Source organism: Tinamus guttatus, unplaced genomic scaffold (assembly GCF_059628265.1).
Source record: "Tinamus guttatus ecotype Peru unplaced genomic scaffold, ASM5962826v1 Tinamus_guttatus_pri_ptg000115l, whole genome shotgun sequence".
Taxonomy (NCBI): domain Eukaryota; kingdom Metazoa; phylum Chordata; class Aves; order Tinamiformes; family Tinamidae; genus Tinamus; species Tinamus guttatus.
Window position 1 is genome coordinate 1,756,779 of NW_028288649.1, and position 15,481 is coordinate 1,772,259.

General features: G+C 41.9%; 1 protein-coding gene across 3 annotated transcripts in view; it reads left to right on the forward strand.

Annotated features, from left to right (window-relative positions):
- MYRIP (myosin VIIA and Rab interacting protein) overlaps positions 1-15,481 on the forward strand; it is a 176,952-nt gene that overhangs the window by 98,888 nt on the left and 62,583 nt on the right. The gene's annotated exons all lie outside the window — the stretch shown is intronic.

Genomic DNA, 15,481 nt, shown 5'->3' on the forward strand with positions numbered 1-15,481 from the left:
ATCGTTGTTGCCGCTGAGTTGTTCCCATCTCTGCTTTTTGTCCTATGGATGGGATCTACTGTCTGTGCCCATCAGTCAGCCTGTGTACTTGTGTATAGAAAATACGACTGCATGAATAACTAGTAATTATTTGTAATGCTGGAAGCAAGGGGCAGGGCAGCTCTCACTGTTAGTAGAAAAAAAGAGTAGCTGCAGAGATCTCTTGGTATTAAAGAAACACTAGCCAGTGTTCTTAATAACTTAGCTTCATATGGAGTATCTTGACTTGATAGACGATTTGGAGAGTATCCTCTCTTGATACATGATTTGGGAAGACTCATTTTCTGACCAGAATTCCTCCTTTTCTAGGAAAGTAATGAGAAATCTCTCCCATTGTGCTAATGCTAAGTGCTGATGCTTCCTGCAATTAGAAGGCCCAGGGTACATTTCAGGAGCCAGTGTGCGTGGGGGGTGCGCAGCAGGAGTGGAAGGCTGAGAGAGAGGTTGGGAAACCAGCCTTGCCTGCGTGGCCGCAGAGGTCTCGCGCTGCAGGCAAGTTCGCTGTGGTGTCAAGCGTGGACAGGTATCTTTGGGGCCCAGTTCTGCCGTGTGCTGAGCAGTCCTTTCGGCGCCCTCGTTTCTTCTTCAGCTAGTGTCTGTGTAGCTCTTCAGTGGCTGCCGGGAGCCTGCTCTTCACACCTGGTGGTTGTGAGCATAGTGCCCGCATGGGCATCAGAGTTCCTTGCTGAGGGCTGCTTCAACCTTGCCTCTGCTGTGCGAAGCTCTCCTCACCAAGGCTTTACTCTGAAGGGGTCCTTAAGGATTTTGGCAGGCTCCTGGGTATCAATCCTGGTGTGTTTCTAAAGAGAAGAGGGAAAGACTATAGTTTTCAATTGCAAGTGCTAACGTTTCCACACTGAGGTAAATTTGGACTTCTGATCCTGATCTTCCTCTGAAGAAGCCTGTGAATATGTGCCCTAACTGTAGTATAAGGAAACTGAAATCTGTAATTATGTAACCTGATGCTCTAAAAAGTTGCTTGTTGTTTTGCTCTCAAAAGTTGCGCAGGCCTTACTTTAACTACTTTTTACTTACATGAGAAAAAGACCTGGAAAAACAGTCATTCTGATGGTCTAATGTGAAGGAGAGCCACCCATCCAGCTGGCTAGATGTGAATTCTTATTTCATACATCACAGCCATTTCCCAGTAGATGACAAGATGAAAAACTGTTAATTAATTTAATATATAAGAGCTTATATAATAAATTTGAAGAAACGGTGAATAAGCAATTTCAGAGCAATCACTGCACACCATGCCAAGAATACAGTTAGCTTTGTTGCATTGCTGCAGTGAAGTTTATGAATAAGACTGAACAGTAAGGTCTCTAGATTAGGTGTGCTTAGTGATTAGACATGGTCCCGTTTTGATAGTGCCTCCATGTATTCCAGTAGAGTCGTTCACAATGTAGGAGTTGATCATAAATGAACAAAGGCATTTCTGTCATTTTATTTTACTGTGAGGTGAACTTATTCAAAGCCAGAAATGAAGCATTGCCTCTAGTGTTCCTATTCAAGACCTCATTTTACATCACCATGGCCCAGTGGCAAAAGTCCCACCAACTTGAAAAGTACGAAGTAGGAACTTCAGATGTTTGTGCCTTGCGCTGTGAAGTGCCTGATGAGGGCTGTATTCCAGATGCATCATGTGGTGTCACAGAATGTAAAGATAAATAAGCATAAAGGACTGACATGAAAATTGATTTTCATTTTGCAGTCTCTCAAGGACCCTGCTGACATTTCCTTTGCCCTGGCAGTATAACTAGGTTGAGTATTTTAGGCACTATGTTTCTAGTCATTCTGATCCTTCTAAAGAGCTTTTCCTTTGGTAGATGGAAGGATATTTCCCCTCCCTTGCCCCAAAAGTTTAGGAACAAGTAGTCAATAACAATAAGCTGCTAATTTCATTTAGGCAATGAGAGGGTGAATCCTGTAAAAAAATAATTATTTTTGTCACTTTTGTCAGCTTAGAAGTATTTGTTGCTATATAAGGCTCCTGAAAGGCAAAAGTACAGTATAATTGGATGGCATCAGTGTCCAATATTAGGAAAAATAATGATCCTTTACAAGAAAAATGCAAAATCCATTCAATCTCCAAGGCAGAGTACAAAATAACTGGGAAAAAAATAGGATACTAATTATAATCAGTCTTATTTTTTTTTCCCCCGATATTTTTAGACCATGAAATGTGCCACAAAGTAGAAGCAGTTCTGATGAAGGAAGAATTATTTATCTTTTTAATTATTAAGATTTCTGGGCATTTGGTTTTAGCTTTTCTGTCAAAGGACCCAGACAGATTAAAATCACTGCTGAAATAAAATGTGAAATGTATTTTTTTTAAAAAAAGGGCAACTTGATTGAGCTGTAAAATGGGATCTGTATTTTGGCATTGTAAAATCTTACATGGATGCACCTTATTCCCCAGGTATACTGGTTTTCCTGTTTTTAAAACTGGATTAATAGTACTCCCCACCTTTGTAATGCAGCTTGAGTTTTCTTGGATGAAGTCATTATTCAAGATTAGAAATTCTGCTGCTTTTTCATGTCTTAAGCTGCATTTGTGTAATTTAAGCTACTTTCCGGACACATCGTGTTTCTAGTACTATGTTGTATGTAGTACAACAGGAGTAGTTCTCCAATAGTTCTCAACTGGAATAAACTGTTAAGTTTCATTAAATTCATTAGATTGGCTGCAGCTTACTCCTGTTGAAGTTCTGATTGGTACACGAAAACAGAGCAAATATTACTGGCTCATCCTTCTTTAAAGGCAGCCTACTTTTTCCTACTCTTCCTCCCCTATTTTTCAAGACAAAAAAAATTATGTGTGTATGAATTGTTTTTAACAAGAAAAAAATATTAACTGTAATTTATTAGATTTATCCTTTTAAAGGAAAGAGCTGCATACATCTAATTACAATTATTGAATTTTCCAACCTCCACTTTGGCCTGCAAAAGTGAAATACTCTAATGCTAAATTGTTATTTTCTTGGAAAAGAATAAATAACCTTGAAGCTTGTCATTTTTTTAATTGCCTAGACCTTAACTAAATGAAAAATTTTCCCTTGAGACATGGATAGCTGAAATGATTGCAGTGCCTAAATTTGGTCAATGTGCTTAATCACAACCTGGAAAGTGGCAAGAAAATACATTATATATACATATACACTTTTTTTTTTTCTTTTTTTTTGCAGTCTGCATTCTGCAGCTTCCTCAGATGTGGTGTTCAGATCTTACCTTGCCCAAGATAAGATGCCCATGTTGGGAGCAAACTAATCTTTCCAGTTTATCAGCTGTTTAGTGCTTTTTAGTTTAACATAAAAATCTCTCACTCTCTTGCCATTCTTATCATGAGAGGAAAATATCTGTCAGTCTTGTCGTGACAAGTGACTGGCTCTGGTCGTCATCCTGGTAGTTCCTTCCTCGTTGTTTTTCAGTTCTCCAGCACGCTCAGCAGTGGACAAGGAGCTTTCTGGTCCAGCCATGCCTGTAGCTTCAAGAGAACCTGCCACCCCAGCCCATATTGGGTCTTCTGGCACCCTTTCTGTTGACTTGAGCGTGATGGAAATGCTCTAGAGCAGGGGACCGAGCACTGGCTCATCAAAAACTCAAAGAATATACACACCACTGGTTTCAGCTAGTGGTTTTTTAACTAGTGAAGTTTCTAGATAGCACATTTATTGAAAGCCAGGTATGTTATGTAAGAGTGGTTATTCTTATTACCTGTGCAATTGTTATTTTGAATTTTTGACTGTGGCTTATCCTTTGAGGCAAAAAAAAAATATTCTAAGTGCTTAATTGTGTATCACATCAAAACCTTTCATCTAGTATTTTTTACCATTATGCTTCACAGATAGTTCCAATTGATTTATCATAGTTTTCTCAGCAGATAAGCTTGCCCATCCTACCTTCCCTGTGCCATGCATTTTCTGTATCACTGAGGTGATAGAAAGCCTCGCTTGCCCATTGGATGATTAATGTGAGTTGCTGATGATGATCATCTTCATATTTGTGTCCCATGTAGTTCCTACTGAAGTCACCTAGTTAAATGATCCCCATAAGGTATGTGTTGATCCAAGGCCTTTGGGTTTTTGAAAAATGATGTGGTCTCTTAACAGAAGAAAAATCTACCTAGTGTGAAAGATTTCAGTTGAGTCCTCCCGAAGTCATATTTCTAGCTTCTGTACACAGCAATGCAACCTGGTTTCACAACTGTTCATCCAAAAGAGACTATGAGAGAGTGTATGATTCTGCTGGCTCCCAAAAAGGGATTAAAAATCATAAATATAAAATAAAGTGGGCCTGCAAGTGGGACTACAACCTTTAAAGGCAAGGTTATAGCAAGGTAGTGTTCATTAGTCTCCTAGATAACTGGTCCGGAGCGAATGATAGCAAGTGTGTGCTAACAGCCAAATGCTAAAGCTGGATGTCCGAACAGTCAGTGATTATATTGATTTTATGAAATCTGAGAGTCAATAAGAAGTTGCTTTTCACCTACCTCTAAAATAAGCACACAAGAAAAATACTGAACAGTATATACTGCTATAAAGCAAGCTATAACAGTTGCATTAAAAAAAATCTACAGAAAACTGGAAAACAAAATGGAACTTTCTGAACTCAAGCAGATTTGAAAGGCTTTTGCCCATCTCTAAAATTTCTATTTTAAATCTTCACTTCTTCACTTCTCTGATAGTGTAGCAATAGCAAGGTAAAAATTGGGTGTATGAAGAAATGATAGAAGAGGAAATGTTAACTAGGAAAAAAGTGAACAAACAGAAAACACCTACAGCATTTGACATTAGTGGCAATTTATTCATTTTCAATACCTGCAAAATATCTTTTGCATTTTCAAATGTATTAAAAGAAAATCCAATTTGAATTGAAAAATAAGATGAATGTTTTGGAAGCACAGAAAGAAATACCTAAGAACTTAACATAAAAATAGAATATGTCTAAAAGAAAGGTTTAAAGACAAATTCTGAATTTTATATGCCTCTATATACTTTTCTAAAGGTTTCCTATTATTAATGCCTATGGGCATTTCAACCCATAGCATGATCTCATCTTAGCAGCAAAGATAAACAAATGTGATGTGATGCATTAATATGAATGGCTCCAGGACGTAGTGTGTTGCTTCAAAATGTTTTTTCTTGAGTTTGAGAAGAACCAATATCCTGGTGTTGATAAGGGAATTTGTGTACTGGATGTTTTGATATTCTTCCATGATTTTGCATAGTATTGTATCTGTGTAATGTGTTTTCAGTGCTTTTACTTGAGGATAGCACAGGAGAAAATTGGGGCTTAAGTGAGGGCACTTAAAAATGATTTTTTTGGAATAAATTATTTCAAAATTGCTTTATGAATATCTTCCAGTTTTTCTGGATGCTTCCAGGGGCTCATGGATTACAGCTTATATTCAGAGAAGGAAGAAATTGTGATTGACAAAAGGGAATTTTGTTCTGTGAAACAATTCATGAGCACTTTTGCTTCAGGAGAACATAGGCTAAAACCCTTTAAATATGCCTGAGAATACTTTGAAGAGGTACACATCTAAAATGAGGAATGGGGGAAACAAAGTGGAGCAAAGAGAGCTTAAAGCTAGTCCTGTGCTTTTTGGGTCAGGAACATTGCTTCATTTGTACTTAAGGTGCATGAAGTTTGGAAGTTCTCCCCGGACAGATTAGAGTGGTGTTATGCAGTGCTTTTATAAGTTGTTTGGCTAATTCAGAAGAAATGCTGACTTGTTATGTAGCACTCGGTGAGTTCAGGAGACCTACTTATACCTTCACAACAGATCCAGCACAGGAAACTTGTAACAGGTTGAGCAAATTTGATTTTGCTCTGTTTTAATTTTGCTGGTCATGCCAGGCCACATCAGGTTGCTGGAGAGAGCATGCAACATGCATGCAGGTGATACATGCAGAGCTTTGAAAAGCTGTGCTTCCAGGCAGCACTAAAGTCAGGCTGAAAACTTCTGTAGTTCTCCAGGGGAATAAAAAGTATCACTGAAGATTGAGCAAAATTTGATAAGCTGTTAGCAAGCAGTTTGTTTCAATTTCTCCGGTGGGGGGGGGAATGCCAAAAATTCAAGTTATTTTTTCTTTCTTTCCTAGCTGTTTCATGTCAGTTTTTATCTCTGGCTCAGGCTATCTCTGGAAGCATCCCCTAAATTGTGTTGCAGGCAGTGAGACAGGAGTCGTACATTGTCAGTAGTCTTCAGTTCATTTGCTTCTTGCGTCACAGGGGAACACAAGTCATACGAATGGCCTCATGCAACAGTGTCTGTGCTTTCATAATGCCTGTTATTCACTTGTTGTTCTGAGTCATTTAATAAAGACTCTGCCTGACTCACTTTGAGTGGTTTTACTTGTCTGCCCTTCCTGCACCACACTGGCAATATTACAAGGCAGGTGAGAGGCTTGGCCAGGCTCCCACCGAGGCAGTGCTGTGTTTGCAAGGCACAGGGTCACGCACAGCCAGCCTTGCTCTCTGCTTCTTGCACTCTCTTAGCACCCAACAGGCCAGTGAGGTGGTGGTACTTTGGCAAGTGCCAGATGTCCCGATAATACATGGATGAAGGGGTTGAAGAGCATGGGTGACCTTTTATCTTGTGTAATAGTGACCTGCTGTCCCACTGCTGATGGGGATTCGTTTATATTCACACTGGGGAATATTAAACCACATCTTTATTACCTTTCAGCATCTCTGACCTTTGAATATTTCTGCGGGATTTCAGTATGGATCCTTGAGCAACACTCACCATTTGGGACTGGTTGTGTTAATGCTGCTGAAATATTATGTATATTTTGGAGGTTAAAAGAGCGCATAACTGGTTTAGCTGCTAGTTTACTTAAAGATAAGGTAGTGCACCTGTGCTGTGCTCTGCAACACTCAGCGGAACCCAGAATCTCTGCTCTCTTACGCGTTTGTGGGAACTCTGTCTCCTGGAGGATTCAGGTCCTCCACATACAATAAATAGTAGCCGTGTTTAAATAGGATGGCTGAAGGCTTGCTGGACACACTGAACCACATGCTTTTATTCCTGAAATAGCACAATTTATACCCTCTAAAAAGCAATGTGAGCAGTAAAATGGAAGAACCTGTTGTGTTGTCTGCCTGTGGTACTCCACGTCTGGAGAGTGTTGAGGAAAAGAACATTTCCACTGAAGCCCGTCTGTTTTTTTCCTAGTGGAATTGTGAGATCTGCTGGAGTCTTGCCTTGGTTCCTGCCAGCTTGTCCATCGGCGCTCCTGCGCGTGCCTGAGCGGCCCGTCAGTCAGGGATGATGAGCTCCCCTGGCCATGGATCAGCTGTGCCCGAGGGAGGCCCTGCCTCAAGTCAGAGGTGCTGCTGCTTTTGCAGGACCCGGGATAGTTTGGTGCTCACTGTGAGGCACGTTACACGGCTGCACAAATGGTGCTTCCTTTCTGCATGGTCTGACTGCGGTGCAGGCTACGTACCCAGGCTGGCTGATAACTGCGAACTAGGCCCTCAGGGGAACTCAGATCTAGTGGGTGTAGAAAGAAACGGAGCAAAAGAGAAGAATGGGTAAGCCTGAGGCTAAAAGGGAAGAAAAGCAGTGTGCCTGTGAGAGCGAGGGAGAAACAAGAGGTATCATCACTCTTATACAGAGGCAGCTTCATTTGAAAGAGAAAAGTTATCTTCAAACCCTCCAAAAGTCATGTTGTCTGTCTTTTATGTAAGTTAAAAATTAGCATTATGAAGATGTCATAAAGAGATGTTTTAAATAGTAAAAAGATCATGCTGTGCTGCATGATTAAGAATTCTTTAGGTGTTTTACTGCAAGCTAAAGGTAACCATCATCCTTATTTCAGGGTTACTGACACTACGACAAGCAGTTGTAATAGCCGTGTACCTCCAGTGCAGGTCTGACTGCTGTCCATGGTAGCTGCGGTAACCCCTCTAATCTGTAATCTACTCTTTTCTTTGCTATCTGCATTAGATCTACATCTTTTTCCTACATCCTCCACAATCACTGCCAACATGCAGTTGTTGGAGCACGTTATATTCCAGTGGGCACACTTGAAAGTCTTAAGCGGACAGTAATAAGCTGGTTTCCTCAGTCATTCTTGGTCCATTTTCATGACAGCAAACTGGTGATTACTGTCTGAGACCTTAAGTAAAGAAACTTAAGTAGGTTCTTAAGAGAAGAAAACTTTCTCTAATCAGGTAACCTTCACACTTTTAATTTTGCTTTCAAATGTGGTAGGTGAATATCGCCAACTTTGTAAAGCTAGAGCCAGGAAGACACAGAAAAATCAGTTCTTCAAGCCAAGGTGGGAGGTGGCATTTAATTATACTAGGGAATGCTAGGTTCGGGGCGTTGGTGGGATGAAGTGTTGACGTAAATTTGGCATAGTGTCTGTAGTGCAAAGGAATAAGACTTCACATATGGATTCTGTGTCTTGGCTTGAAGGAGGATTTTGGTTCTTGGGAACCCCCTCTGAGCTCCACTGTAGAAGAGTTAGAGCAATGATAATGAGGGGAGGAGGAAGCGGAGCACGGGTAGCCCAAATCACTTTTCTCGCCTCTTTGAATGCCACGCCATCAGTGAGACCAAAGCTCTTGCTGTCAGGATTACAACTAGGTTCAGGTGGAACTCAAACTTTGTCCTGTTCCAGATGCCTTGTAGAAATGCTCTGGCCTCTCCTTCCAGAGCACAGCTGTGCTGCCCACTGCACATAACACACAGTAAACAACACACACCCGGGCAGTAAACAAGCTCTCTGAGCTGCCAGGAGTCTAGCTGCTCTACTGCTGCCTAGCACAGATTGGTTGCCCCTGGCTTTGTAACATGGGGCATAAATAAAATATAAGTTTCTGGATTCTGGCACTGACTCCACAAGGAGTTATATGTTATGACTTGGGCCTTTAAGGAAACCTTTAGACTTGAAGAAACTGATGTGCTTGCAGATATTCAGAGTATTTTTTTCACTTCTCTAGTCAGACTTTCAGATCTTGTTTCTTTCTGCGCAGTGAATCTGTTTTATTTGTTTTCTCTCAAACAAAGCTGTGGTTTTCACATAGTAACACAGCTTTTAAAACAGCCACGTAGAAGAATGTAAAATTTCACACGGCTTATTTGACTCTTGGTGACACTCACTGTCTTTTGTCCTCAAGGGAAGGGATGTTTGTAATGTGTCTGCACTTCGTAATAGCTCTAGTGCATCACAGCAGCTTATGGTGACACTGACAAATAGAGAAAATTTACAACTCAGTTCACCTTCAGTCTTTTGGAGCAGCAATACATGGTTCAAATGAGCTGACTAGAGACAAGCAAATGCAGCCTAGCCTGGGTTGCATTTATCACTCCTCCCTGCGTTCCTGTTTCTTACTTCGTGGCCTCTATTTTCTGCCCACCACAAGAGCACAGCTCTTGCCATGTCCTTTGTTTGGTTAGCAGGATCAGTGACAGCCCTTGTGCCCACTGGCTAGTCTGGACTTACTGGCCAAAATGAGCGGCTGCCTGTTCCGACTGACCCTTGGATTGCTGCCCAAGTGCTCTATGCTGGCCACTTGCTACCTGTTACTGGTTGTGCACGCCAGAAATGGTGCCCTAGCTCAAGAGAAGAGGCTGCAGTGGCCAACAGATATCCTAAGCTGAGGTTGGCAAAAGCACTGAAGTGTGCCTGTAGGGCTAACTGCCCTACTAGAAGTATTAGGAGAGGGTGAAGAGAAAAGCTAGAAGGAAGAGAGAAACTGCATACATTAATTGCATAGCTTCTTTAATTGCCGAAGAATTGGCATGCTCTGTATCTGATCTTACTCTGATCATGTATATTTGAATGCTTCAGTATAAAGATCATGTCTCCTGGAAATTCTTTCTTCCAAAAGAGATGCTAATAATTCAGCAGCCAAATATTCATGCCTGACTGTCCGAAGCAGCGTTTTGAAATCAAATGTCATGACTCCCTGGGAATGTGCAATATTTTCAAAGAATGAAAATTTGCATGGGTTACTATAAAAAGTATAATTAAGCTTACTACTTGCGTATTCTCTCTGGTTTTTAGTGCGCTCATTAGTACTGTGTGAAAACTGTTATGGATATCTGTGACATTTAATGGCAGTTCTCACTAAAGCCATTGCATTTTTTTCAGCTATCTCTACTCCTTTTCATTTTTCTTTTGAAAGTAACTATTTAACATGTACTTGCTTATGTTATATCATATTACATTATGCATATTATATTATTATAAAAAATTGCTCCAGTAGGAATGGGTAACTGATAGTCACCTATGTACTTAACCAAGGCCAGCTATCTTTACCAGAAACAGGTTTTTAGAAATGAAGGTCTTCTGTGATAGAAGGAGGGAAATATTGTTCTATTTATACCCTTGCATGTGTCGAGAGTGGTATGGCATTAACCAGGGAAGACATTAAGGAGGAAGGATTGAAGGACTTTTAAGTAAAGGGTAGTTGTCAGCACGGACCATGGTGAAGATGACTGTAAACTGCTTTGAGCAGGATGTTCATACTGAAATGCTTTAACTGTCTGACATAGGTACCTTCATTCATATTTCTGGAATCATCACCTGACACAGCCACAGAAAAAAAAATGCTTTGCTTAGTTCTTTTCCCTTTTTTACTTGATTTTGTTATCTTAAAAATTTATTCTGTCAATATCTATGGAATCTCAGGGGATGTTTTCATGATGGTAAATGTAGTAACTGGAGTACATAAACATGGCAGTTCATGGGGGAGAATATGATGACTGTGAAAATGCCTTGGTATTTTTACAGTCCTTTAGTGTATTGACACCACTCAATTACTTTATTTTGCTATGAGAAAGAAACCTAAAATTCTAGAATAAGAGATCTTTTAGAGAAGCATATATCTGAATATCCTGAAACTTACTGCATTTAGATTTGATCAGTGTTTTAAGTCAGGCTGAAGAGCTGGCTTGTGTTCTGCATGTATTTTGGGGTCTGCCATATTTCAAGATGTACAGGATGCTACTATTAAGTTGAAACATAAAGTGTAAGAGAAAGTAAGAAAAATCAGAAGCCAGTTGTTCCTTGACACATGGTTCCACCTGTAATGCATGGTGGGCTGCTTGTTGGTGTCCACTCTGGAAATCACAAATGACTTTTGCATAGAAAAGAGACCAAGCATTTACCTGCCCAGAGCCAAGTATAATATGGAGCCACTGTCGTCTATGGCTGTTGCTGAAGAAAAGAGCTGTATCCAGCTGTTGTTCAGCTACATAAAAATAAAAGAAATGTGCATATGTCCCACTGTAGTAACTGACATGGTGCACTCTTATTTATTTATTTATTTATTTATTTATTTATTTTCTTTCTTTCCTTTCTCTATTCTCCAATTGCTAATTAGATTCAACAAATTGGCTATATAATACAAGACATCTTTGTATTCTGCCAAAAGGAGTGGCTGGCATCTGTAACAATTCGGTTGTGATGTGTTTGAAGACTTAATGTTGAAAGAAAGCTTCAATATTCTCCCCATCCTCCCTGTCCTCCTACTGAAGTGACTCCATTCCAAAGGCAGCAACAGATTGGTCCCTTTATCTCAGATATTTGCTTAACAGCAAGGAGCTTCCCAATGAAGAAGCATGTTCCTTTGCCAGTTAATTTTAATTGTTGTGCTAAGTAACCTGTAGCACAGCCACTGAATGATGGATAATTTGGCTATAACCCATGTGAAGTGTTGTGATAATGACTGTGGTACTTCGTACTTGGCAGACGGAATAGGGCTGTCTTGAACACAAGAAATGTATATAGATCTGAAGCCCCATATGTAGCCTATTAGTCTTATAGTCTACAGCATTGAAAGTTGCATTTTCCAAGGGTGATGTCAGATAAGGATGTTATTCCCTTTTTTCCTGTTGCCTCTTAACTGTGTGGGGCTTCCGATACTCCTAGAAAATGCCAAGACTTGGAGTAATTTTTTTTTATATAGTCCAAAAGTAATAAAATTAAAATTAAATAAAATTAATTAAATAAAATTAAAAGCCTTCACCTGAGCTGAAACTCCTGTCATTTTGACATCTGCACGAATGCACAATGGTTTTCATCACCTTCACCAAAAGTGAGTCTCAAAAATGCAATCCGGTTGACAACTGAAAGGCATTTATGGTCTTCTTTTTTTTCCCCCCTTTTTTGAATGAAGAAACATGAGAAAACATGAAGAAGTCTGGAGACACGGGCATGTAGGTTTCCGTATCATCCAAAATCCTCTAGGGCTAAAGCCAGCCCATGGTTGGGCTGCAGGAGAGTACAGGCTTACACAAAGGGCACAAATTTTGTACCGCAGGAGTTGGCTGAGATGTGCCGTACGAACTGTGCTTATGGATCGTTGGTTGAGCGTGAGTGACTTCTCCAGTAAGTTCCTGAGCAAAGCTGTGTAGCTGCTACAAGAGAAGTGATGCTAAATGGGCTTAGGGCAGATGATTGCTTTTTAAGTTTTTCATCTATTATTAGATATTCAGTCATTTATAATTCATGCTGTATATGTTAATGGAACAATCTGCAGAATCCTTGGCTATGGGATGTTTCCAAGCTTAGATATGCTGCTTGTCTAGTGGATTTGGTTGGCACGGTCACGCTAACTTACTCCAACCTTTGATCTCACTTAGACTTCTTCATGCTTAACAATGTTGAGAGAGTTACTTTCCTTTTCTCATTGCCATTAAGTTTTTCATATAAAATATTTAATCGGGCAAAATTGAAGATATGAAATCATTTTTTTGCCAATTGTTATGCCTCAGAGGAGAAAGGAGTCATCTTGAGTCCAAAACACAAGGCTTTAGAGTCAGGGTATATGAATTCTCTTCTCAACATGCCAGACCTCTGGGATAAGTGAAAGCAAGTCTTTTGCTGCCTTAGTTTTTCACCTGCAAAATCCCTTTAAAGGCTACTTGGTTGCATCCTCTGTTTAGTTACTGATATTTTAATCAGCTTCCCTTCAAAGATGTCATTACAGTAATGGAATTATTGCTAATGAATAAGTAACTTTTAAGTAACTATGGCATTATATTTACTGCTTGCAAAGAATAATGAAATATATAATAACGAAGCACGTAATAGGATATATTCAAAATATTCTTAAAAGCTTTTTCACCTACTGTAGAGCTATAGCACTTTGTCCCGTAATTTAATCTGTCAAAAGGCTAGGATCTAGCTAATAGAATCATAGAATGCTTTAGGTTGGAAGGGACCTCTAGAGGTCATGTAGTCCAACCCCCCTGCACACGCAGGGTCATCTAGAGCATGTGGCACAGGACTGCGTCCAGGATGGTCTTGAAGATCTCCAGAGAAGGAGACTCCACAACCTCTCTTGGCAACCCGTTCCAGTGCTCCGTCACCCTCACTGTTAAGAAATTTTTCCTTAAGTTCCTGTGGAACTTTTGGTGTTCAGTTTCCTGCCGTTTCCTCTAGTTCTGTCGGTGGCCACCACTGAAAAGAGGCCAGCACCATCCTCCTCACTCCCTCCCTTCAGGTACACTGATTAGATCCCCTCTCAGCCTTCTCTTCTCCAGGCTGAACAGGCCCAGCTCCCTCAGCCTCTCCTCGTAGGGCAGATGTTCCAGGCCCCTGATCATCCTTGTAGCCCTGCGCTGGACTCTCTCCAGCAGCTCCACATCCCTCTTATACTGTGGAGCCCAGAACTGGACACAATACTCCAGATGTGGCCTCACCAGGGCTGAGTAGAGGGGCAGGATCACCTCCCTCGACCTGCTGGAGACGCTCTTCTTAATGCAACCCAGGATCCCATTGGCCTTCTTGGCCACAAGGGCACACTGCTGCCTCATGGTCAACTTACCATCCACCATGACACCCAGGTCTTTCTCCGCAGAGTTGCTCTCCAGGAGGTCGGTCCCCAGGCTGTACTGGTGTCTGGGGTTATTCCTCCCCAGATGCAGAACCTTGCACTTGGCCTTGTTGAATTGCATGAGGTTTTTCACTGCCCAGGTGTCCAGTCTGTCCAGGTCCCTCTGGATGGCAGCGCAGCCCTCTGGGGTATCGGCTACTCCTCCCAGTTTTGTGTCATCAGCAAACTTGCTGAGGGAGCACTCTGTGCCTTCATCCAGGTCACTGGTGAATAAATTGAACAGGACTGGACCAAGGACTGACCCTTGGGGGACACTGCTAGCTACAGGCCTCCAACTGTACTCTGCACCGCTGATCACCACTCTCTGGGCCCTGCCATCCAGCCAGTTCCTAATCCATCTCACTGTCCACTCATCTGTCCCACACTTCCAGAGCTTGCCCAGGAGGATGTTGTGAGGGACGGTGTCAAAAGCCTTGGTGAAGTCGAGATAGACGACATCCACCGCTGTCCCCTCATCTATCCAGCTGGTCATTCCATCATAGAAGGCTATCAGGTTAGTCAAGCACGATTTCCCCTTAGTGAATCCACGCTGACTCCTCTTAAGCACCTTTTTGTACTCCATGTGCCTGGAGACAACGGCCAGTATGAGCCGTTCCATCACTTTTCTGGGAACGGTGGTGAGGCTCACCGGCCTGTAGTTGCCTGGGTCCTCCTTCTTGCCTTTTTTGAGACTCGCGTGACATTGGCCTTCTTCCAGTCCTCTGGCACCTCCCCCGTTCCCCAGGATCTTTCAAAGATGATGGAGAGCGGCTTAGCTGTGACATCCGCCAGCTCACCCAGCCCTCTGGGGTGCATCCCCTCAGGGCCCATGGATTTGTGGGTATCAAGGTTCCTTAGGTGTTCTCTGACCCAATCTTCCTCTACCCCAGGGCGAGTCTTCCTGTCCCCCGGCTTCTTCTCTTGTCCCTAGGGCCTGGGACTCTAAAGGGCTGCCCTTGGTAAACACTGAAGCAAAGAAGGCATTCAGCAACTCCGCTTTTTCTGTGTTATTTGTAACCAGGGCACCCACCTCGTTCTACAGTGGACCCACATTTTCCCTGATCTTCTTTTTGCTGTTAATATATCTGAAGAAGTTTTTCATGTTATTTTTAACATTGCTTGCCAGATTGCGTTCCCAACGTGCCTTAGCTTTCCTTGTTGCATCTCTGCATTCCCTGACTACGTTCCTGTATTTCTCCCAGGGGACCTGTCCTTTTTTCCACATTCTGTATACCACTGCCTTCTGCTTGAGCATTGCCACAAGCTCCCTGCTCATCCACGCAGGTCTCCTGCCCCCTCTGCCTGACTTCTTACCCACAGGGATGCACTGTTGCTGGGCATGGAGGAAGTGCTGCTTGAAAACTAACCAGCTTTCTTGGGCCCCCCTACCTTCTAGGGCTCTAGCCCATGGGATTCTTCTGAGGAGGTCTCTGAAGAGGCTAAAGTTGGCCCTCCTGAAGTCCATCGTTGCAAGGCTACTTACAGCCCTGCCTCCTCCTCGTTGGATCCTGAACTCCACCAACTAATGGTCACTGCAGCCGAGGCTACCCCCTACCTTAACATCTCCTACAAGTCCCTCCCTATTTGATAGCATGAGGTC